Here is a 25,776-nt window from a genome sequence, read left to right as displayed (position 1 = left end):
CATATACATTTCCTATTTCAACACTCACACCTTAAAATATTTTTTTACAAAGAAATCATTAACAATTTCTTGACGTATTTCAGGTGTTATCTTCCCTTTCCTCAAGGGAAACAATGCATCTGGTAAAATCTTTATTTTCTTTCTTTTTTTTTTTGGCAGCCATTGCCTCCTTTAAAATAATCTACTTGTATTTGGTCTTGCTTTACTCTTTAAGAAATATAAGAATGAAATAAACACCAGGATTGAAAAGGACAACTTAAGAACCAAGCTATCTTCTATGTTGAAATACCCATGTCACCTGAAAAGACAGATACTTGAAAACAATTTTTTTAAATTCAAGTCTTAAATGTATTAATCTTTGTTAAAGTAGCAAAGTATATGAGAAAATACCCCGAAGAAAACAGTGTTTCGTGTATCCTTGGAATTAACTAAAAAAGGAACTTGGATTATGAAATGCCAAAACTGACTTTTATATATTTTTCTTTAAAACAAAAAAAAACCCACTTGTGATTAAGTTTTCTTAACAAGGCATAACAGGAGCAGTCTACACATAGTTATAAATCAATCAACAAGAAACCAAGTTCTTTATCTAAGTGTCATAAACAGATCCACTTGTGGTGAACACCTTGGATAATAATTTGAGGCACTATCATTGAACAGGCCATGTCATTGTTGCAGAAATCTAAACTGAGATGGTAAATTCCATGACCCCAAAAAGTATCATGCATAAAATTTTTTTTAAAGAATAGAAATTCATGAAATTAAAAGCAAATGGATTTTGTTGTTTCATTCCTACACATTTTTTACATTTGTGTTATAAATTAAATGTGAGACATCTGCAATGTCTTAAGACTATTTGCCATTTTAAAAAGCTGTGTTTAACCCTAAGTTCTTTGAGTTTGATTTTTAAATTAAAATTAAATTAAATTTTTAATTAAAAAATTATCCTTAATCAAGGAAAGGGAAAAGAAGGGGAAGAAGTCTTGAGGCAAAGCTAACAAAAACTAAAACTACTGTAATATCAAGTACTACATAAAAACCTGATGCAGAGTACATGTTTTAAATATAAAGTGGATATATGCTTCTGTTCTTTTTAGTGTATCCCTTTTAAATTCCCACATACATATATATAGAGAGATACAATGGAAAATTTAAGTGAATAGGTTTAGCTTTTTTCCATTTAACATTTTGGGAAGGCTTTCAAAAAAAGAGTTTTCTTCCTGCATTTCCTATTATTTTTATCTCTAGTCCGAAGTACATAATAAATGAGCACTATTCCAACTGCTGTCAATTCAAATCATCATGTGATTTATTCTTCCACTCACCAAACATGTATTTAATACCTACCCTGCACCAGACACAAGAATTGACCCATCCCAATCAGAAAAATTCATCTTCTCACAAGAAAGACAATAATTACATTAGGATGTAAGTGCCACAATACTGCACGTATTTAGAGTGTTATGTCACCAAAACCAAATGTTTCATGAGAATGTGACTGAACTCAACATACTAAGGATTTCCCTTAAACTAAATGCAATACATTCCAAAACCACTGTGTGAATCCACTGAAACCACTTTCAGTATGCTTGTATTTTTAGCTGTACAACCTCTTAAAGTAACCAGTTCTATAAATTCGCTGTCAGAGATGTAAAATAGGAGGGTATTTCCTTTTACTTAGTCCTCAAACTACTTTCTCTAAGTTGCAACACCTCCAGTTTTAGTATTTCCAAAGCTTTGTGAACTAAACATTAGGAAAATGAATTATGATTATGTACATCACAGATCATATCCTTGTCAGCCTGTCTTTTCTCATATGACTTCACTCAAATGTTATCACCTCTTGGATTTTTTTGATAGGACCATGTATGGTTCATCTCTGTACCACTAAGTCACAAAGTCTTATACCCTTTAAAGTCACATAATTTGCTTTTGTTTTACCAGAAACAACACAAACTCACCAGACCTGATTACATATTACTCTTGATTATATCTAAAAAATTTTTTTAATTAATCCCACTGCTAAAGGATGAAAATAGAATGTTGGATACATCAGAATTTCATCCAACAAATTTTTATGAGTGCCTAGCAGGCATCAATCATGATCTAACTCATTTGCTGAGTTGGCTTGATAGCACAAAATGTGACTTGTGTAATTAACATATTCATAGAAAGGTAGCTACAATTCCGTATGTTCAGTTTTAATAAAAGTAAAATATCTTAAAATTACCAATAATAAGTCGAAATAGAGTATAGCACTCAGTGCCCTTCTCCCAGGGCAGATTTCATTCTTTCTAACATAAAGCTATAATGCCTATGCATGAGGTAAAACTTTGGAAGTTTTACTAATTAAGAAGCAAGTGTACTTATATGATGTTGATCTGAGATGAACAGATATCCACCAATGCTACTTCAGAATCACACTTTCTTTACCAAAATGTCATCTGATTGCTCTCTTGGGTTTAGACTAACAGCTAATTAATAACCTACACTAACTATTTGCAACTCCACTCCATCCCCAGCTCCCTACTCCTACAACTAATATCCTCAAAATCCATCAATCAACAGAGAGTTTATCTCCACCAGGTGGCTTGAACAGTGTCCTCACTTTTAGTTACATTTACATTGTAGTTGCATACAGTTTTAGTCTACTGCTCAGACTGTCCTATTGATGTTTTCATCCTGCCACACTCACTATCACATACACCAATACTGCCCTTCAGCAGCCTTAAGGAAACACACACTGCTCCTGACGCTTCACAATCCCTTCATAACCTGTCTCTCTATCATCTCTAGAAACTATACACAGATGTTCCCTCATGGAAAGATTAGTTATAACCATGGGGGAAATTTACATACAAACATTTCTCTCCTTTTTTATATCTTAAGGCATGGAGGAGTCTTTGTGTGCGTGTTTGTTTTTTGGGTTTTTTTTGCGGTACGCTGGCTCTCACTGTTGTGGCCTCTCCCGTTGCGGAGCACGGGCTCCGGACACGCAGGCTCAGCGGCCATGGCTCACGGGCCCAGCCGCTCTGCGGCATGTGGGATCTTCCCGGACCGGGGCACGAACCCGTGTCCCCTGCGTCGGCAGGCAGACAGACTCTCAACCACTGCGCCACCAGGGAAGCCCTGTGTGTGTTTTTAAATTCATTTTCCCCCAAAATCTTCCTTAGTGGCACATTAATAATTAATAAACATAATAAAATCCCTTGTTGATAAAGTTTAATTCCCAAAAGTAAAGGTTAATATAACCATGAAAACTAATATCTATTAAAACTTTAAAAATACTAACTGCTTTTGCTTTTTTACACCAAATGACAAGGAGACCACATTTTTCAAAAAGTTTATTCTCTCCCAACCACTTCCCTAGGGGCACATTTAGTAAGCAATTCACATAATGAAGATCCCTTGTTGACAAATTTCAATTTCCTTAAGTAATTAGCTGTCTACCATTTTCCCATTTAAATACATAATTTAATTTACAGAAGCCTAGAAAGTAAAAAATGTTTCAAATTATTTCCTTATAAAACTGGTCATTATAAGCCTTGTTAATTATCCTAAATACAATGTATCAATATAATCTATGTCACATGCCAGTTGTACAACAGAGCCTCATTCAGCTTAAGTTGTATTACTGAGGTTTTAATTTCACAAACTGAAGAGTTAACGTCCAATTTTCATATTTTAAACAATTCCTGAGTAACGGTGTTTAGGTGGGGAACTCATAAAAATTGAAGGGGAAAAAAATGGAGTCAAGCCATTGGTAAATGTCATCATAACAAAAATACCAAAACTTCCTATGTAAGAGCCCAGAGGTTATTAGCACTTTGAGCACAGGAACCACTGTCCTCATCTTTGTCCCTACCAAAGTAGTGTTCTCACTTTATGATACAGATTCTATAAATTTCTCTATAGCTAGAAATGTATTACAAATTAGATGATGAAGAAGAGAAAGTAAGGCTTCTAAAAACATGGTAGGACTTCCCTGGTGACGCAGTGGTTAATAATCCACCTGCCAATGCAGGGGACACGGGTTCGAGCCCTGGTCCGGGAAGATCTCACCTGCCACGGAGCAACTAAGCCCGTACGCCACAACTACTGAGCCTGAGCTCTAGAGCCCGCGAGCCACAACTACTGAGCCCACCTGCCACAACTACTGAAGCCCGTGCGCCTAGAGCCTGTGCTCCACAACAAGAGGAGCCACCACAATGAGAAGCACGCGCACCACAACGAAGAGTAGCCCCCGCTCGATGCAGCTAGAGAAAGCCCGCGTGCAGCAACGAAGACCCAACACAGCCAAAAATAAATTTAAAAAATAAATAAATAAATAAATAAATAATAAAAACATGGTATTTTTGAAGAGGTAAGAATGAATGTTTAAAGACAGTCATTACCCAATTGTTTATATAACCAAAAATTATAAAAATAAATCAACTGGGGCTTCCCTGGTGGCGCAGTGGTTAAGAATCCGCCTGCCAATGCAGAGGACCCGGGTTCAAGCCCTGGTCTGGGAAGATCCCACATGCCATGGAGCAACTAAGCCTGTGTGCCATAACTACTGAGCCTGTGCTCTAGAGCCTGTGAGCCACAACTACTGAGACCACGTGCCGCAACTACTGAAGCCTGCGTGCCTAGGACCTGTGCTCCACAACAAGAGAAGCCACAGCAATGAGAAGCCTGTGCACCGCAACAAATAGCCCCTGCTCTCCACAACTAGAGAACACATATATATGGAATTAAAAAAAAAAATGTCATGAAGAACCTAGGGGTAAAACGGGAATAAAGACACAGACCTACTTGAGAATGGACTTGAGGATATGGGGAGGGGGAAGTGTAAGCTGTGACAAAGCGAAAGAGAGGCATGGACATGTATACACTACCAAACCGTGAGGTAGATAGATAGTGGGAAGCAGCCGCAGAGCACAGGGAGATCAGCTCGGTGCTTTGTGACCGCCTGGAGGGGTGGGATGGGGAGGGTGGGAGGGAGGGAGATGCATGAGGGAAGGGATGTGGGAACGGATGTATATGTATGACTGATTCACTTTGTTATAAAGCAGAAACTAATTAAAAAAAAATTTTTTTAATAAATAAATAAATCAACTGGAGAGCTAAAGGCAAAACTGGGGAATAAATTTTAAAACTGTATATTGCCTTAAATGTTAAATATGAACATTAAGAGAAACTTTATATTATTTTAGCAAGTCAATAGTACACAAGTGTTGAAATCATTTAATGTGATTTCTACTTCAAAACAGATTAAATAAGATATAGTTGTCAGAAATTCTGTAAGAAAAAGCTCTCCATAATGCACACTAGGAAAGTGGTATTGAGGAACACATGCTGTGAACTTATCAAGCTTTTTTTTTTTCTTTTTTTGGCTGTGCTGCCCGACCAGGGATTGAACCCGTGCCCCCTGCAGTGGAAGCACCGGAGTCCTAACCACTGGACTGCCAGAGAATTCCCCTTATCAAGCATTTTTGTTGTCGTTATTCATAACTATTACACCAAAGGAAATTCTTTGGTGCCTGTACCATTCACAGGACATTAGTAGGAAGGCTGTAGTGAAGCACAGTAGTTAAGAGTGCTGCCTCTAGTACCCAACTGTTGGGGTTTGAATACTGGCTTTTCCCCTGGCATATGTTAACTGACAACTGGAAAAGTCAACAAAGGTTAGCTGAAATTATTAGTACAGTTGAGAAAAAGATGTCTTTGAACTAAAGATGGAAACATGTTAAAAATATTTTAAGAGAAGAATTATATTTAAGCAGAAATTATTTTAAGTAATCAAAACATTTTGGAGCTAGTTTTATTTTTCATCCTAAGCCAGATAGTTCTTTAAATCTAATTACTGCCAGTTTTCTTTTCATTATTTCCAACCTTATTATGGTTAATTTTGAGGCTTACCTAAAATTTAAATTTTCAAATCTTTGTAATTTAAAAGTTAATTATCCAGTTTGTGATCAAGACTCATCCACTTTTATTTCTTCCTACTGACCTACTCTACTATCTCCTGCTTAGTAGTACTCCCTCCACCAGAGGGCAGACAAAAGAAAGATGAAGTCGTGAAACACAAAGCTGATAACTTGTTAGCTTCCAGAAAACCTGGAGCAGTGTCACCAAAAAACAGCACCGATGTTATGGGATTCTCTGAGACAGTCTTCTCCAATTGCAATAGCGTTAAATAAAATACAGCCAGAAAGTTGGCAAATATTAATTCATGCATTTATTCATTCATTCAACAAATATCTGAATTCCAACCACATGCCTGGCACATTCCAGGCTCCAGGGTTTCAGCAGTAAACAAAACAGAGTTTCCCGTGGTCATGGAGCTTTATTCTATATTTGTCTAGGAGGAGATTATAAAGCTCGTGAATAAATAACAATTTCAAGTACAGATAAGTACTATGCAGGGGGAAAAAAACCCTGCAAGAAGTTAGAGGGTGACCAGGAAGGCTATTTTTAAATAAATTAATCTAAGTAAAGACCTGAATGAAATGAGGGAATGAGCCATGCCTTAAATGGAGAAGAGCATTCCAGGTACAAGAAATAGTATTGATAAATGCAAAGGCCCTGAGGCAGAAATTAACCTGGCAAACTGAATCAACGGGAGAGAGTAGAGTAAGGCTGGAGGGGAGTAAGCAAAGCAGAAGATATAATAGAGGTGGGCAAGAGCCCAACCATGTGATCATGTAGACCTCCTGACCATAATAAAAACTTCAGTTTTCGTCTAACAGTAATGTGTTCTGATGACTGGGAGATAAAATCTGATTTGATTCATACCTTTTAAAGTTCATGCTGGCTGCTAGGGGACACAGACACTGAAAGCTGAAAGACCAGCTAGGTACTACTACAGTAGTCTGGACCAGGAAAGATGGTGGTTTGACACAAGGGTAGTGGCAGTGGAGGTGATGAAAAACAGACAAATTTGGAATCATTCTTAAGTTAGAGGCCCTAATACTTGCCAATGGAGGAACAGATATAGGATGAGTCAATCAGGATAACTGTAAGGAGTTTTAAACTGAGCAACTGGGTGGATAGTGATACCATTTACTGAGTTGGAAAAGAATAAGAAGCCACAGCCAGTGAGGCAGGATGAAAATCAGAGTTAGTGTCCTGGAAGTCAAGGGAAAAAATGTCTTCAATAAGGAAGGAGTTATCTATCACTTGTGTCAAACGTGGCTGAGAGATCTAACTTGGCAAGACTGACATCCCTGGTGACCTTGAATGGTTTTGTGGCATAGGAAGGATAAAGTCCCTGGAGTAGGTTCAGAAGAAGAGGGAGAGGAGGAGTTGAGAAGTAGATACAGCCTACATGGAATCTTTCCAAGATTTTTGGACACTAAGTAGCTTTATTAGTTTTTGAAGTTTTAACTTCCCATGTTTTTGGAATTTCAAACTTAAAGTTGAAAATTTTAATATAGTGAATACTCTTATTCCCTTTACCTAGATTCACCAGTTGTTAACATTTGCCACATTTGCTTTATTGCTCTCTCTGTATGTAATAATTATTATTGCTTATCCATTTGAGAGTAAATTGAAGATATTTTGACCCTTTACTCCTAAATAATTCACTGTGTATCTTCTAAGAACAAGGGCATTTTCCTACATAACTACAGTACAATTATCAAATTCAGGAAATTTAACATGTTAAATTTGATACAATATTATTTAATATTCAGTACATATTCAAGTTTAATATTTAATATTCAAGTTTTGCCAACGTCCCCATAATGTTCTTAAAGTAACTGGATTTCCCAAAACCCAAGATCCAATCCAGGATTATGCATTGCATTTAACTGACAGGTCTCCTGAACTTCCTTTAATCTGGAACAGTTCCTTTGCCTTTCTTTGTCTTTCATGACAGTAACATGTTGGAAGAGTACAAGCCAGTTACTTGGTAGAACAATCCTCAGTTAAGGTCCCTCAACTGTTTCCTTGTGATTAGATTTTGGTTACGCATTTTAGAAATACCACAGAAAAGTAATGACATCCCTATTTCAAGCATGTCAAAAGGAACATTTTTTTTCTAACATCTTTATTGGAGTATAATTGCTTTACAATAGTGTGTTAGTTTCTGCTTTATAACAGAGTGAATCAGCTATACATATACATATACCCTCATATCTCCTCCCTCTTGTGTCTCCCTCGCACTCTCCCTATCCCACCCCTCTAGGTGGTCACAAAGCACCAAGCTGATCTCCCTGTGCTATGCAGCTGCTTCCCACTAGCTATCTATTTTACGTTTGGTAGTGTATATATGTCCATGCCACTCTCTCACTTTGTCCCAGCTTACCCTTCCCCCTCCCCGCGTCCTCAAGTGCATTCTCTATGTCTGCATCTTTATTCCTGTCCTGCCCCTAGGTTCTTCAGAACGATTTTTTTTTTTAGAATCCATATATATGTGTTAGCATACGGTATTTGTTTTTCTTTCTGACTTACTTCACTCTGTATGACAGACTCTAGGTCCATCTACCTCACTACAAATAGCTCAGTTTTGTTTCTTTTTATGGCTGAGTAATATTCCATTGTATATATGTGCCACATCTTTATCCATTCACCTGTCGATGGACACTTAGGTTGCTTCCATGTCCTGGCTACTGTAAATAGAGCTGCAGTGAACACTGTGGTACATGACTCTTTTTGAATTATGGTTTTCTCAGGGTATATGCCCAGTAGTGGGATTGCTGGATCGTATGGTAATTCTATTTTTAGTTTTTTAAGGAACCTCCATACTGTTCTCCATAGTAGCTGTATCAATGTACATTCCCACCAACAGGGCAAGAGGGTTAAAAGGAACATGTTTATCCCACTACTGGTGATGTTAATTTTGATCACTTGACTGAAGTGGTATCTGCCAGATTTCTCCACTGTGAAGTTACTGTCTTCCCCTTGGTTGTTAATCTCCAGAGAGATCACTGGAAATGGTAGTAATACCCTTTTCCTCATAGACCTTTCTCTATTAGTAACACTTGCCTGAATCAGTATTATCATGATGGTTGCAAACTAGTGACTTTTCTAACTCTATTGTTCCTTCTACAGTTTTTATTGGTGGTCTACCAGGAACAGTTTTTCCCTTTTTCTTATTTTATTTATTTATTATGGACTTGTGGATTCTGATTTCATTCAATGGGTTATAAGACACTACTATTATTATTCATTTTGATGCTCAAATTTTCCCAGATTTGGCTGTTCAAGCTAGTTCCTACATCCCTTTGACATGCCCCCCTTATTTTTTTGAACCCTTCCTTACTTTGTGTTCTAGGCTCATCTTATACTTTCCCTTCCCCAGCTCTCAAACCAGCCATTTAGGTCTGTGCACTGGTTGTGTTCACTGCTACTAGGGTGTCATTACTTCTAGCCCTTTCATCAGACAGAGCTAGGAATTATATGCATGTCTGTATGAATGTAGGTACATTTTAATCATGAGTTCATATGTATAACTCTAATTCCAATCCAACACCATAGAGGTCTTCATTGCCTTCTTCTGTTTCATATTTTTTATTTCCCTTCTCCCACAGTGAAAACCCTATCTCTCAAAATAGCAATGAATTTACTCATTTGTTCAATCCTACAATACACACAAAATAGTTTCAGAACTGCTATATCTCTACACTATAGATAACAGCCTACTACACATGATTCAAGGTTTTTTGTTTTTGTTGTTGACAGTCCTTTCACCTTTAGGTCAAAGTCCTGTGTTAAAAACTTACTTGGATTCATTTTTTTTCTTCTGAGAGTTTACGTTATTCACTAAAATACAGTTAGTTCATCTGTTGCTGTTTGTATTCAATTTTGGAGGCTTTTTTCTCCCAACTCTGTTAATTTCATTTTTGAACATATAAAACATTACCAAGTTTCCAAAGCTCATAACTACACAAAAAGGTATAATCAGAGCAATGCCATTCCCTCCACCATCCCTTTTACTCAGTTCCTACCCACCCCCTACAGGTAGCTAATTAGTTTCTGGTTACCTCTTCTCTATTTTTGTTCTATCAAAAGATTATGCTTTCTCAATGTGGAACAGAGAAATGGGACAGCATACTGGATCAAGAAAGAATTTTAAGATGGAAGACATAACAGAATGTTTGTATTATAATGTAAATGATTCCACAGAAACTGAAATTGAAGGTGGAGAAGGGATGGGATACCTGCAGAAAGAAATATCTATCAAAATAACTTCTGGTTTAAATTTGAGGGCTATCAAAAGGTTCCCATATTCCAAAATAGACTGCCATCCTGTTTGTAACCTTCCAAATTAGTTATACCTATGGCTCTAGAGAACCCACATAAAACGGGGTTATTATTTTGGAAGGATAATTAAGCTATCACTACCTATTAATATTAGTAGAAGAAATTCTGCCCTGGCAAGAGGGAGGTTTTGAACTTTGAGCTAGACATTTAAGCAGGAATAGAGAGGTGAGAAAGGAATGGCTGACACGAGGATCTGTGTAGTAACACAGATGGATAGTAATGATCGTGTTAGAAAATCAAACCCACATCTCTGGCACGTCTTGGAAAATTTACAAATATGCTATTGAGTAACTGAGGGTTATTCCTCATGTCCTGGCACTAAGTCAGTGTGGCAGAGGGAAGAACGTGAACTTTAGAGACAAAGCAGTCTGGCCTTAAATCCCAACTGAGTTACCTAACAGCTACATAACCACTGGCAAGTTACTTAACATCTCAGAGCCACAATTTTCTTACCTGTAGAGCTGGATATGTCTCTTTTGCCAAGTTAATGTAGAATATAAACAGAATAATGTATAGAATTGCCCCTGGCCCAGAACATATGCTTAATAAGTAGTTCCTATAATAAATGCAGATTAACAAGGTAAAGAAATTATACAGTGTGTTTCAATAACATGCCTAAAAGAAATAAGTGAAATCACACCATCTCAGGCAGTATTTGGTAAGGGCAAAAATAATGTCCAACACGTAGTTCCAATTCTCAATTTTCAAAATGTCCCAGAGTCTATTTTTAAAGTGTAAAAATATGTGCTGACATACTAAAGTGCCAATGATTTAAAAGAAACAATTCTGAGATGTTGATCAAATGTTAAAAACTTCCAGTTAGGGACTTCCCTGGTGGTGCAGTGGTTAAGAATCCTCCTGCCAATGCAGGGGACATGGGTTCGAGCCCTGGTCTAGGAAGCTTCCACATGCTGCAGAGCAACTAAGCCTGTGCGTCACAACTACTGAGCCCACGTGCTACAACTACTGAAGCCCGCACGCCTAGAGCCCATGCTCCGAAACAAGAGAAGCCACCGCAACGAAGACCCAAAGCAGCCAAAAATTAATTAATTTATTTATAAGATGAATAAATTCTGGGGGTTTAATGTACAACATGGTGACTACAGTTAACAATACTGTACTGCACACTTGAAAGTTGCTAAAAGAATAATCTTAAATGTCACACACACACATACACACAAAGGTGATGGATGTATTAACTAACTTTAACTGTGGTAATCATTTTGCAATTTATATATCTAACAAATCATCACGTTGTACACCTTAAACTTACACAATGTTATATGCCAATTACGTCTCAATAAAACTGGAGAAAATAATAAAAGAAGCAATACCAACGACTCTGAATAACCTCCTAAGTAATGCCTATGGCTCACAAAGAGATGAACATAAATGTATCAAAAGCCATACTAACCAATTTTATAATTTTATAAATGTGTATACACAAGAGAATTAAGGACGTTCAATAAAGCAATGTTTTAAAAGTTTCTATTTCACTTTCAAATTAATCTACAAACCAAAATGCAACATGGAAAGTCTTAAAATGATCTTTAACTAAATACTGAAATATACAATAAACTTTCAGAGCCTACAATCAGTAATAACGCCAAAGCCCCACACTGAAGAGCCTTAAAATGCGCAATGGCAATGAGACACAAAGCATACAATTTTACCCGTCGTTTTCCTCGCCGACTAGAAATGACTTCTCTTTCATCTTAAATAAGCAGTGTGTGCTCTACCTCTGTTCTAGAAGACGCACTTAGAGGTCACAATCTCAGTATGCAATACCAAGACGATTAGAATTCATCAACAATTCAATGCCGAACGTCTTAAGAAAACTTTCCAGTAGGGTGCTAATCCACAGACCGAGCTATTTTGCTTGTGGAAGGGGAAAGATGCATCCACACCCTTTACTAAAAGAGAAAAGGAGTGGGAGAAAAGGGGAGAGAGATGCAAAATAACAACACTGCTTCTATAACCAAATGAAAGTCTGTTTTTAAACTTTGGGAAATTCTTCCTCTGCCGAAGAGCAATAAATATCAAAATACAATACAAGGCAATCATTTGTGTTTTGAAGCAGAAAAAGAATGCGGAGAGAAAAGGAAAACATTTTATCATGTACTGAACTTACAAGTATTCAAAATCCTTAATTCCTTCCCCCCGCCAAATATTGGGCATCATATCCTTTACAAAATAAATTTAACACGAAACCACTGGACTCATTTTTAGCACTCGGTGGAGAACTTTTATCTCTCCTAGCGCTCACCACCCAATAACCCTTCTGGGAAGCCCTGAATAACCGCTATTCTCGGGACAAACGCAAGCTCGCGTTCCAGTGCCCCGGAGGCGCCTCGGGGCGCGGAGAGGAACCTGGGGGTCTGGAGGCTAAGGACCATAGACCGCCTCCTCGCTGCCCAGGAAGTGCCCGAAGCGGCGGCCGAGCGGCTGGTCCCCGCACCGGAGCGGAGCGCCACCGAGGCGCGCCCGCCCCGTCCCTCCCGGGCAGGGTCCGTCTCCCGGAGTCCCCAGTCCCCAAGTCAGGAGGACCCCGCCGGCCGCGCCTCACGTCCCCTGCGGGAAGCCCGGGATGCCCCCGCGGGGCGCACCGACAAGCCGCAGCTAGCTCGGCCGCCGCCTACCTGGAGGGAGCTTGGGCCCGCGTGGACTGGCGTGCGGAGGTCAGCTGGGCGCTCAGCAGCCCCTGGCGCGCGGAGCCGGCTTGCAGAGCGCAGAGTACCGCCGAGACCAGCGCCGCCGAGATCCGCCGACCACACCCAGGCCCGCGCCTCCTAGCAGCCAACTCCGCCGGGCGCGGGGCCGGGGCGGGGACGTGGCTCGAGGCGCGAGGCGCGAGGCGCGAGGCACGAGGCGCGCGAGCCCGCGGGGACGCGCCGTGGACGCGCGCAGACCCTGGAGCGTGCGCGGCCCGGGCGGGGGGCGAAAGCAGCTGGCGCGGAGCGGAGCGTCTGCTTCCTATTTTCTCTCTCGTTTCCTGCTAGAAGAAGAAAAACATTTATTCCCGGGCAGTTTCGTTTTCTTGGTTCGGCGCCTGGACGCCGGAGCACACTTCTGAGTAGCGCCCAAGTGGTGTGGCCGGTTTCCTTCCTGCCACCGCACAGGCCTCAGCTTGCTCGTGGGCAGGATAGAGGGGCTGATTTAGAAGACCTCAAGGTCCCATTTAGGTTTAACATTCTGGAATTCTAAATGTAAGAGAGTAATCTGAAGCCCAGGGTCTTACAAAACTGCATTGCAATCCCAGCTCTACCGTCCCTAGTTGTATGACCGTGTACCATCTCAGGGCCTCAGTTTCATCATGGGCAAAATAAGGATACTGTACCTGCCTCAAAAAGGTGCGAAAATTTTAGCTGCGGTAACATTTGCACAGAGCCTGCCTCTAAATAAATGATCAATGCTTGGAAGTTATCGTTACTGTTGTCACTGATGAAACCGGGCCTTCCAGATAACCCTGTCAAGTTGCTCATCTCTGCATGAGTTAAACATCACATGCAACCGAATTTTTCTAGATTTCTAGGGGTGTTTTATGTTTAAAATGTCATAAAATGAATGCATCTACCCAATTTGCTTCCTCTGAAGTCAGTACCGCCCGGGAGCAATTTTCCTCTCCCCACCCCCATCTTTCTTCTGAGTTAATTCCAGTTTGACAGACTGTTGCTATAGCATTCCTGCTCTGACGTCAAACAATTTAAAGAAACAGCCCTGGGTAACGACAACTGCAGAGGAGTTCTTTGTGGAGTTTTTGTGCTGGAGAAACGTTTGAACAATATCTTAAGAGAACTTTAACACCTCCGCAGCCTTCCATTTCTTCTTCAGCAGCGTCCCACCATCACCTGGAATAAATCTTTTAGTACCTTCATGATGAGCACACCCTGACTGCAGCTGTGGAAAAATGTGACCGTTTTGTTTAAAAGCCAGACCATGACAAAGATGGAAACAGCTGTGGTGCTAGGGTGATGAAATTATAGGTGTTTTTTTCCCCAAAATTTTCATTTTCCTTAATGTGGGGTGCTTGTTTCCATTAAGAAGAAAGAGGAGAAATGCCAAATCTTCTACATATCAGTGTCTGAAAAGTTGATTGGGACCTGAATAGTTTACAGCTGTAACTATTTATATGTTTTAATGATTAAAGCCTGAACTTTATCATTGTCATTTTTAGGAGGAAGCAAAGGGAAATTATTATTTAAGGAACTCCTATTACGTACCAGGCTCCCTGCTTTCTTATATTGTACTTAATTCTCATCCTAACTTTACAGTGTGCATTCTACCTCCATTTTACAGATAAAGAAACTGAGGCTCAGTGAGATTAAGTAATTTACATAGAATACACAGTAAGTGTCTCAGCCTTACATGGAATCTAGATTGGATTGACTCCAAAGCCCACTTTCTTTTAGATTCTTTTCTGTCTTGTTCTTGTGCACTGGCACTTGTACAGGTCTTTGAGAGGTGGTTGGGTTAAGATTATTAGCTGAAAAACAAGTTGCTGGTATTTAGGAAAACCCAGTGGAAAGTACTGTGTTATTCTATTCCACAAAGGATTCGGGGAAATATAAATCAACAGCTTCTAAACACAAAAACCTGAAAATAGTTTACAAGAATTTTACTGACCATTATTTGAAGACTTGAGAATAAATTACACAAAATGATCACTTCAACCTTCCTGAAAATTTGATGTGGACTAGAAGAATAAAGTCAAAGTACAAGAAAGGAAAGTTTATTATCCAAACTAGTTCACTTCCAAGAATATTATATTTCTGTTTTGCCACATCTGCTGCACATTTTTCTGGAAGGAACACTTACTTGTTAAAGGACAAGCCTGTGTTGTAAATCTGAAAGTAGAGCTGATGAAAAGAATTTCATTAGCAGGAATAATTTCCTAAAAGCACAGTGATGCATATAAGTGACCCAGCAATTAGTAATTTTTCAAGTGATAGCATAATCCATGGAGAAAGAAAAAGAGAGAAGGAAAGAAAGAAAGAAAAAGAAAGAGAGGAAGGAAGGAAGGAAGGAGGGAGGGAAGGAAGAAAGGAAGGAAGAAAAAGAAAAGAAAGAGAAAGAAAGAAAGTGTTATTAATATTCTCGAAGCCCATAGATTTGTGTAGACAATTGTAATGATGTATCCTGCCTGCTTCTAATATTTAAACCCAGTGTTCATGTGTTTGGATGCCACTGGCTGATATTTAGATTTCTAACTCATTACACCCATGTTGTCAAATCCTATTCTATTAAAAGAGGATGGGGGGCTTCCCTGGTGGTGCAGTGGTTGAGAGTCCGCCTGCCAATGCAGGGGACATGGGTTCGTGCCCCAGTCCGGGAAGATCCCACATGCCGCGGAGTGGCTGGGCCCGTGAGCCATGGCCGCTGAGCCTGTGCATCCGGAGCCTGTGCTCCGCAACGGGAGAGGCCACAACAGTGAGAGGCCCGCATACTGCAAAAAAAAAAAAAAAGAGGATGGTGGGGTCCCTGCTAGAGAAACTTTGAAGACAAAATCCCTGTTTCATCCTTGTGTTCTTTGTGGTGTTTAACAGAATACCTTGCACCTACTAATTATTCAGTGAGCAGATGAATGAATAAAGGTACCTGGCTACTTGTTTTACTCAAATAACCTTCATACCAACCACCCTCAGGCCCTACTCAGAATCATAGAAAGGAGAAGAGTGATCATTATTTTTCTGGGACTCAGTTGTAGTTGCTTCTACAAGGTGTTTTGCTCTCTTATGACCAAGTTCAGAGAAGCTCTGCTCTCGGTCCTCTATTGGATGAATCTGAATCCTGTTCTCAGCAAGCTACCCTAAAATCCACAGTGCCACAGGTTCATAACCTCTGCTTTTAAATCATACCCCAGGGCTTCCCTGGTGGCACAGTGATTAAGAATCCACCTGCCAATGCGGGGGCACAGGTTCGAGCCCTGGTCTGGGAAGATCCCACATGCCGTGGAGCAACTAAGCCAGTGCGCCACAACTACGGAGCCTGTGCTCTATAGCCCGGGAGCCACAACTACTGAACCCTGTGCACCTAGAGCCCATGCTTCGCAACAAGAGAAGCCACCGCAATGAGAAGCCCGTGCACCACAACGAAGAGAAGCCCCCACTCGCCACAACTAGAGAAAGCCCACGCGCAGCAACAAAGACCCAAAGCAGCCAAAAATAAATTAAAAATAAAATAAAATAAATAACTCATACCCTAGAAATAGTCTATTTTTTTTCTGAGCCTGCTTTGCTGTCAGACAACACCAAGTGCGTTATGAAGAACAGAACCGTCAAAGTGTACAGTATTCCAGTACTACCTTGTTGTATATGTTGTATACATTCCAATTCTATTGTATTCAGGATGAGACCAAATTACATACATGGAATATACTTTATAGAACATTCATGGAATATACTTTATAGAACTATACATATAGAATAAGTTGTATACATTCCAATTCTATTGTATTCAGGATGAGACCAAATTACATACATGGAATATACTTTATAGAACTAAAGTAACAGGTTTTCTTCCAACTACAACAAAATAGTTCAAAAATATTAAACGGAAATTTTCTAATCGGATATGCAGCAGAGTTCCTTAAGGATGTGGGAAACGATTCCTTAGTAGACTCTAAGAATTGAGTTTATGTGTTGTTTCAGACATCCTTAATCCCAAGAAGTCATGTCCAAACACTTCCCTCTTGCTTATGCACATTGCATTTAGATACAAGCTTTTTCTACAGCTTATATTTTGAGCCCGCCTTTGCTGTGTTCTTGTGACACTCCTAATACATATCAGTTATAGCTCTTACACCTTTCTGCTCAGGTTCTCTAACGGCAATTTGGGTCCGTCACCTACATGCACATCAGTGACCTTAGGAGAGCACTGTACTTGACTAATGATGTCTGTCTCAGGCATAGGAGGGGAATATATATTTGCCTCTCTAGGTCCTGTGGTTCATTTCTCTGGAATCTGTTATTGGGAAGGGACAGGCAAAGTGGAAAGAATACTAAACTACACATCAGAAGACGTGATTTAGAGCTTTGGCTCTGGTACTAAATATCTGTGTGAGCAGATCACAACCTGCCTACATTCTGTCTTGTTCAATATATACAATTGGAGTGCTGGATCTTAACAGGATTGGCAAATAGCACTGATGTCATCCCTCAGTACTATGCCCAATGTATAACTTCACTAATCAGAAATGCACTCTTCCCCTCTAAGCCTCATTACCATCCCCCAAATTCTTCTGAACACAGGTATCCTCCCCCTGCTTCAGCAGTTCACTTTACACCACTTCACATTTATGAAGGACCTACATTAGAACCTGTTTTTACTAACTGAAAGAAATCTAAAGAGGATTTTACTTTTATGGAAAAGCAAAAAGACCAAAAGCGAGAATAGCATTCAGCATTTGTTTTTTAACAGCCCTTACAGAGGCATTGCACACCCAGAGCAGCAAGGAGAGCAGCACTACCCAGCTCCTTCCCTGGGAAATGCACTCAGCATCTCAGCATCCAGCCGCCATATCTTTGAACTATGTCTGTGAGCATCTGGGCTTTATCTCGATTTATTTTGTGCTTCCATTAGGAAGATGGGTCCTAAGGTAATTACTTCTTCACTTTAGGCCATTTCAGCTTACAAATTGTTTCCTAGGAAGGTTCTACTTTTGGATAGCAGGGGAAACCTATACCACACTCCAGGAAGGCATTCTGATCTATTGGTTTGATAAGTGAGTAAAAACATTGTAATTGGCTATCTGTTGCTGTGGGACAAGCCTCCCCCAAACTTAATGGATTAGCACAACAGCAATCGTTTATGTTGCTCATTATAACCTACTTAGGCAGGGCTTGGCTAACACACTCTGCTCTGCTCTGGGCCGTGTCAGCTAGTTTGATTCTACTTTTAAGATGGCTCTGTCATATGGCTGGCAAGGTGGTGCTGGCTATTTGTTGGAAGACCAGCCAGGGCTGTGGACAGAGACCTCTGTTCCTCTTCACTTGGCCTTTCCATGGGCTACTTGGAATTCCTCACACTATGGTGGCTGAGTTCCAAGAGCAAGTGCTCGAAGACAACAGGGAGGAGGTGCATAGCATTTTCATCACTTAACTTGGGGAAGCACATACTGTAGCTTCCAGCATCCTCTCTTGGTCTAGACAGTCACAAATTCAAGTCATAGGGACATAAAACTCTTGATGGAGGAGTAGCAAGGTTCTAGAAGAGCATGTAGGCTGACACCTATTTCTGCAGCCATTTTTGGAAATACAAGCTGCCACAAGCATATTTGCTGGCCCTGGGTTAATCTATGAGTCTAATGATCTAAGATTCTGTTTTTCCATTCCTTTTTCCCATTTAGCATTGTTTTATTTATTTATGCTAATGTGCTCTGTCTAACAGATATTTCAAACAATGGAAAATATCTTGCTTTCCTTACTAATTTGGTTTTTTTGGCTTTTTTTCATTTTTAAAATTATCATACTGTGAAATTGATATTTTTCTTTTGGTGTATGGTTCTATGATTTTAAACACATGTACAGATCCATGTAACCATCACTACAATCAGGATACAGAACAGTCCTATCATCCCCCCAAAATTTCTCATGCTATCCTATTATTATTATTATTATTATCTCACCTCCCTCCCTATGCCCTAGCAATCATTGATCTGTCCTCCATCCCTACAGCTTTGTCTTTTCGAGAATATTATATAAATGGAATCATATCATATGAAACATTTTGAGACTGGCTTCTTTCAGTCAACATTGTACCTTGTTCCTTCTTATAACCGAGTAGTATTCCATGGTATGGAGGTACCACAATTTGTTTACCCATTCTCCCACTCGATGACATTTGGGATGTTTTCCAGTTTGGGGCAATTATGAACATAGTTTCTATAAACACTCATGTACAGGTTTTTATGTTAATGTATGTTCTCATTTTTCTAGGGCAGGTAACCATGAGTGGGAGTGTAGTGTTATATGGTTAGTGTATGTTTAACCTTATGAGAAACTGCCAAATCATTTTCTGGACTGGCTACTCCATTTTTCATTCTCACCAGCAATGTATGGGAGTTCCAGTTGCTCTGAGTCCTTGTCAGCACTTGATATTGTCAATGTTTGTTTGTTAATTTTTGCCTTTCAGATAGATGTGTAGTGGTATCTCACAATGGTGGTTTATTATTGTATCTTCTTCAGCATCACATATACATGTTAACTCCTGCCTTCCCCTACCCTGATCCAGTCTATGCATTTCTGTCAAATTAATTTTCCTAAAACACAATAGTGATTAGATTCACTTTTGGCTCAGAGAACCTGCAACAATTTCCAATTACTTACTGAATTGAATATATCTGCCTTGCACTGGCTTTCAAGGCCTTACATAATCTGACTCCAACCTACATTTCCAGGTTCATCTTTTACTCCTTTATTTTTCTCTCCACCTAGCCTTTTTGCTCTTCTGAGAGTAGCCTTCTCATCTTTGTCAGTGTTGTTCCCCAAACTGTCTCCTCTGTCCTTCTCTCTGTATCTCTCAAGAACCAAGAACTTGAGGGGACTGTCCTTGCCCCTCTGTGCCTGGAATACCACCATGTAATACCATGCAATCTAACCCAGACACTCTTCCCAGGCTCTTCGAGCACCCTCCTGGGCAGGTCAGAAAATCCAGGACCGGGCAGGTATCCAGCTGGGGAATGAGTCTCCTTTGCTGATACAGACCAACTACTTTCCAAGTGATTCTACTTGGAAATAATGATATTATCTCATGCCTATCTTACCAGTTCTCTGAGAGGTTTTTGAACCAATTTTGAGATTTGAGATTAATGATATGGTAATTTTTCAACTGACTTTGCCATAAAGCATGAAGAGCTCTGATAGCTGTCAACAATATATCACTTCCCTTCAGCAATGAAAGCTGAGAAAGAATAATTTAATAACATTAATTGTTTCCTGATAGAAACAATTGCTTTGGTCTGATACCAAGTCACTTAGCCTGGACTTCAAACTCTACCTAGGAAGTTAAAAAAAAAGTGAAAAGATGATATATAAATCAACTATTACGCTAAACATTTTTATCTGAATGTTGAAGAGACACCATTCTCAGTAACAACAAATATTAATGAACCTGCTCTTTCGAACAAACCTCTAAGATTAAAGGAATGATTTTGAAAGCCTTCGCTTGCTCCAAGGATTATTTAAGAGAAAAAGAGTTAGGTGTTGAGACTCCCTTCACCATATTCTCTAAGTGGACCAGGACATCTAAATCATGTTTTCAAAAGCCTATATAAATTCTAAGAAAGTTAAGTGAAATTGTTAATGATAGCAAATTCAGTTCAGGTCAAGAGTAAGATGTATTCAAGTTACATTCTACATAACTTCCCTCTTCTATAATTATGCCCATAATTATAGTGTCTAGAGCATAATATATTATTTTGTATGAGCTAGAGGTTTACAATTATATGACTATTCCATGCCACAATCTCACTCCTGGGACTCACATCTTACCACTGTATCTTTAGTCTTAGCACAGTACCTGCATATAGCAGGGATCTCTCATGTTTGCTCAATGAATGAAACAATACAGAGATCTAAGGAGAGGTTGCTGGGAGTTTCACTCATTCATTCATACATACATCCACTCATTTATTCATTCATTTGCAAGCATTTAATAAGTTCTCACACAAAAATGTACCTTCATAGCTATTTAGGAATGAATAGAATCAGACTAACAAAATGCTTGATTCAACATTAATGCTTCTAGGAGTGGAGTCTTCTCCTGGCAGATGGGTGGTCAAGCTGAGGTGGAAGCAGAGCACAAGGTCTAAGGCTTGGGACAGTTTTACACTTTTCCTTCACTCAGCCCTCTTATTGTCATTTTAAGTTCTTAATGTGATGTGGGGAGGGGCAGGGGACTGCTCTCACACTTTTGTCATCCAAAGGACAGCAGCTAATAAGGGTTTCTGGAGCAATTCACTCTCCTCAGGGACCAAGGATGGGAGAAAACTACTGGGCAGAAGCCAGCTTCTGTTCTCATAGGGTGTGCTGAGTGCACTAATGGGTGTGATATCATCACCTGTTTTTAAGTGCTCTATGGGAAAGCCCAGCTCCTTTGCATTTGAGACAGACTATTAGTGGGGGTAATAATGGTTTAAACAGGGCTGCTTTTCTCTTCTTTAAAGTACCTTTAGAGGAAAAAAAATCAACAAATAGGACTAAATGTCTGAAAATAAATATTTAAAATGCTCTAGAAACACGGCAGAGTTAAGGTTTTTTCAAAACAGAAACAATCTTCTTTGGAACAGATATCCTAAGTTAGTATGTCCCCTTTGGTATCTTTTAGGTTTATATACATTTATTGAATATTTAGGAATCAGCACTTCACATTATTTACCTCATTTACTATCTACAACAGACTTAAAAGGAGATATTATTATTCTTATTGTGCAAAGGAGGAGATTTAGGCTCAGAGACAGTAAACTCTTGCTCAATGTCCTGAGGTAGTGCCAGGGGATGAGTAGGAAGGGTTCAGGCTCCCATCCTTCTTATCTCTCTCTAACCTCCATCTCCAACAGCCCTCCTGGCTACCCCAATAACTATACTACCTAAGGAAAGGGTTATGCAAATTTTATGCAAAACCTGCCCCTCCCTCAGCAGTTCCCTACCCCTTGAGCCTCTCCTGTACCGAATCAAACACCTAATACATGATAGAGCTTTCAAATGGAGCCAGAACTTTCTGACCCGATGCTTGGGTGTGTTCCCGTCCCTGCTCTTTGAAGCCTACTCACCAGCAGTAACACAACTGCCCTCACTTAGGTTTCATTTTGGATATTGTATTTCCTTCTAAATAAATTAGGTCAAAACCTCTTGTTAATGAATGCCTCAGAAGTTTTTCTATCTCTTCAGTTGTATTACATAAATAAAAATCAGGCAGGTAGAGAATTTAACCACTCCACCCTCATCCAGTTTGACTTGCCCCAACACTCACCCAAATCTAAGAGACTTCACAAATTCTTTCAGTCAGAGAACATCAACTTCTTTGCTCTTGTTTGCCCCCCACCCCTGCCCCTTTATCAGGATAGCTACTTACTGCTCTTCCCGTTTTGCTTTAACTGAAATGAATTTGAGCTCTTATCCCTTCTGCTGTTTGGATTTCCTGCTTAAAAGCTCTGAATCAGAATGACATTAATCCTACTTTTCCTGCCATGTGGCATTTTTGTTCATTACAGATACTTGTACTGCTCCTTCTTACTTTCTGAGAATTTCATGGACTTTCTCATTGCAAATGAGTCAGTGATTTGGAATTTGCATCTTCCCAAGTAACAAGTAGGCTGCCTCATTTTTTAAATCTCATTTTTTAAAGAAAATTCTAGTCCAATTTATCAATTTTTTCAAAATCTGATTTAGTTACACCCAAACCCAGAATTTAATTAACTAGTGTTTACATTATTAGCAATGTCCAAATTTAAGTATAGTTTCTGTAGAGATCAACCCTAGGGCAGCTGCACAAGTCTCTGCAAGAAGGTTCCTCTTCTTTGGTGACAATGAGTCAGATTTGTATTAACTCAAAAATGAACTTAAGGAGAAAAAAAAAGAAACTTTGTCATCTAATGAGTAACTGTTTCATCTTGGTTTAGTTGATAAAGCAGCAGCTCTAAAAATAAAACTTTCTGTACATTTGTTCTTTTTTCTCTCTTTTAAAACTCTTAACTTTGCCCTTTGTCATACCTAACGAATATATAATTTAACAAAATGACTCCAAGAATTAGTAGTTGGAAGGAATTTCTTGGTTTGGAGATGGCGTGCTAATTGCTTGGGTCCACATGTGAGCTGAAATACAAATTTCAAGAAAGTTTAAATGTCCCCAATTTAATTATTTTCCATGAAATCAGACATAGTTTTTTTTTTTCCACATTGACAATGATTGCCTAATAAGTCTAACCTAGGCCAACTAAAACATGACAACTTTCCAGATCTTTTTCTTCCTCAACCTACAACTATGATGGTATTTTACACATTCCAGTGACATTTATTAAAATCTGCCTTTTATTGAAGTTATTTGTATAACTGTGTAAAAAGTGATTGTGTAATAAGAGTCTTAGAGATATAAATCAAGTCTGAACCACCTTTGTATCCCTTATGGCACCAAACAGAGTTTTCTGACTTTCTGGGCCCCAATCCATCCAATATACTACTGTTAAATTCATTTTCCTGATGTTGAGCTTTGCTTAAGTAACTTTTTGGATAAGAATCTACAACATTTTCATGTTGTTTACTGAATTAAATGCCCCTGTCACACCTGGCACTCATAGCCTGCCATTACCTAGCCCTAACCTGTCCTTTCCAGCTTTTTCTCTATGGTATTTTCCATTGAAACTTGGCTCTTCCTACTTCTGAGAAGAGGTCCTGGGATTTCCCACATTTCTTGTGCTATTCTCACTAACTAGAGGGCTTCATATAGGAACCTATCCACAAAGCCACATCCGATCCTCCCAACTGAACACATCTCTCCTTGTTTCTGATCTCGGCAGCACTTGGTTTGTACTACTCTTGTGTACTTCTGTCACTACTGCCCACTTTGGCTTAAATTATAATCATCTGTGTGCTTATTTTATCTCCCAGATTTGAGATTAGGCATGGCATGCTGCAGAGAACACGAGCTATGACGTTGGAAAAAATCTAAATTCATATAGTGCCTCTATCACTTCTGAGCTTTTTTTTTTTTCACTTATAGAAAAGTCATTGAATCACTTGCCTTCTCATGCTCTGAGTTATCACAAAATTATTGTGAGTAAAAAGAAGATTCTTTCCACCTTACCCAACCCCATTTGTCAGTACCAAAATAAAAAGTGATAAAGATAAAAGGGAGTAAACAGGCTAATGAATAAAAAGAGACAGAAAGCTTGTACAGAAAGTCTAAGGAGGTTTGAAAAAAAAATAATTAAGGGTGTTTAGCTGAGAAAAGAAAGAACAGAAGGACAGACTGTATTTTTCAATTTCTTTGAGAAATTTTATTAGCGGTCTTTACATTCACTGAGTCAGGGAGCAATACCTGCAGTCACTCAAAGCAAAGAAGCCCCTGGAAATCAAAAAGAAGTCAAACTCATTTCTCTCTGAATCTGTCATTCCTCTACTATGTCTTTCAGAAACAAGACATTGAAAAGAAACAGTGCCATCTGGCATATATTGGGAGATCAGATACTTTGTCTCACAAAACAGAAGAAATTTATCATATTATAAAGGACAATTTCCTGAAATAAATTTGCCATTGTTTCTGCAGGAGAGGAAAAGAATTAATATACACATTAATAATAATAGTAAAAATAATAATCCTAAACATTTGTCAGGTGTTTATTATGAGCCCGTTAAGTAATTGGTATCCAAAACTGTTGTCTTGCTTAATAGTCCAATAATTTTGCTACTCAAAGAGTGGTCCATGGAGCTTGTAACAAATGCAGAATTACAGGTCCTGCTCCTCATATTCAACCTATAGAATAGAATCTACATTTTAAAAATATTCCCAAGAAACCACCAACAGAATAAAAAGACAACATACTGAGTGGGAGAAAATATTTGCAAATCATATACTGATAAGGGGTAATAACCAAAATACATAAAGAACTCATACAACTCAACAGCAAAAAAAAAAAAATTGTGGTTTAAAAATGGGCATTTTTCCAAAGAAGATATGCAGATGGCCAACAAGCACAAAAAAAGATGCTAAACATCACGAATCATAATGAGATATTACTTCACGCCTGTCAGAACGACTGTCATCAAAAAGACAAGAATTAACGAGTGTTGGCAAGGATGTGGAGAAAAGGAACACTAGTGCACTGTTACTGGGAATGTAAATTGGTATAGCCACTGTGAAACACAGTGTGGAGGTTCCTCAAAAAATTAAAAATAGAGCTACAACGTGATCCAACAAGTCCACTTCTGGATATTTATTCAAAGAAAATTAAAACACTAACTGGAAAGGATATATGCACCACCATGTTTATTGCAGCACTATCTACAATAGCCAAGATATGGAAACAACCTAAGTGTCCATTAGTGGATGAACAGATAAAGAAGTTGTGGTATATGTATACATATAGTTGTGGTATGTATATATAATAAAATATTATTCAGCCATAAAAAAGAATGAAATCTTGCGATTTACTACAACATAGATGGAACTCGAGGGCATTATGCTAAAGTGAAATAAGTCATACAGAGAAACACAAATACTGTATTATCTTACTTATATGTGGAATCTTAAAAAAAAAAACCCAGGGATTCCCTGGTGGCGCAGTGGTTGAGAGTCTGCCTGCCGATGCAGGGGACAGGGGTTTGTGCCCTGGTCTGGAAAGATCCCACATGCCGCGGAGCGGCTGGGCCCATGAGCCATGGCCGCTGAGCCTGCGCGTCCGGAGCCTGTGCTCCGCAACAGGAGAGGCCACAACAGTGAGAGGTCCACATACCGCAAAAAAAAAAAAAAAAAAAAAAAACCAAAAAACCAACCTCATAGATACAGAGAACAGATTAGTGGTTGCCAGAGGTG

General features: G+C 39.2%; 1 protein-coding gene across 7 annotated transcripts in view; it reads right to left on the bottom strand.

Annotated features, from left to right (window-relative positions):
* Positions 1–22,436, bottom strand: part of GNB4 (G protein subunit beta 4) — a gene marked incomplete at its 3' end in the record, with an annotated part of 70,076 nt that extends 47,640 nt beyond the window's left edge. For 2 of the 7 annotated variants that reach the window (XM_082625973.1, XM_082625976.1), the window contains exons 1-2: positions 22,219–22,433; positions 12,891–13,246 (exon numbers count right to left, since the gene is read on the bottom strand). Of the gene's footprint in view, positions 1–11,924; positions 11,946–12,890; positions 13,247–22,218 lie in introns of those variants that run through there. The other 5 variants (XM_082625979.1, XM_082625974.1, XM_082625975.1 and 2 more) reach the window with 5 other exon arrangements.
* Between the last annotated feature and the right edge of the window lie 3,340 nt (positions 22,437–25,776).

This window comes from Mesoplodon mirus, assembly GCF_964341445.2.
Source record: "Mesoplodon mirus genome assembly, chromosome: 6".
Classification (NCBI taxonomy): domain Eukaryota; kingdom Metazoa; phylum Chordata; class Mammalia; order Artiodactyla; family Ziphiidae; genus Mesoplodon; species Mesoplodon mirus.
Note: the sequence above shows the minus strand (reverse complement) of the source record. Positions and strands in the feature narration are given on the sequence as shown.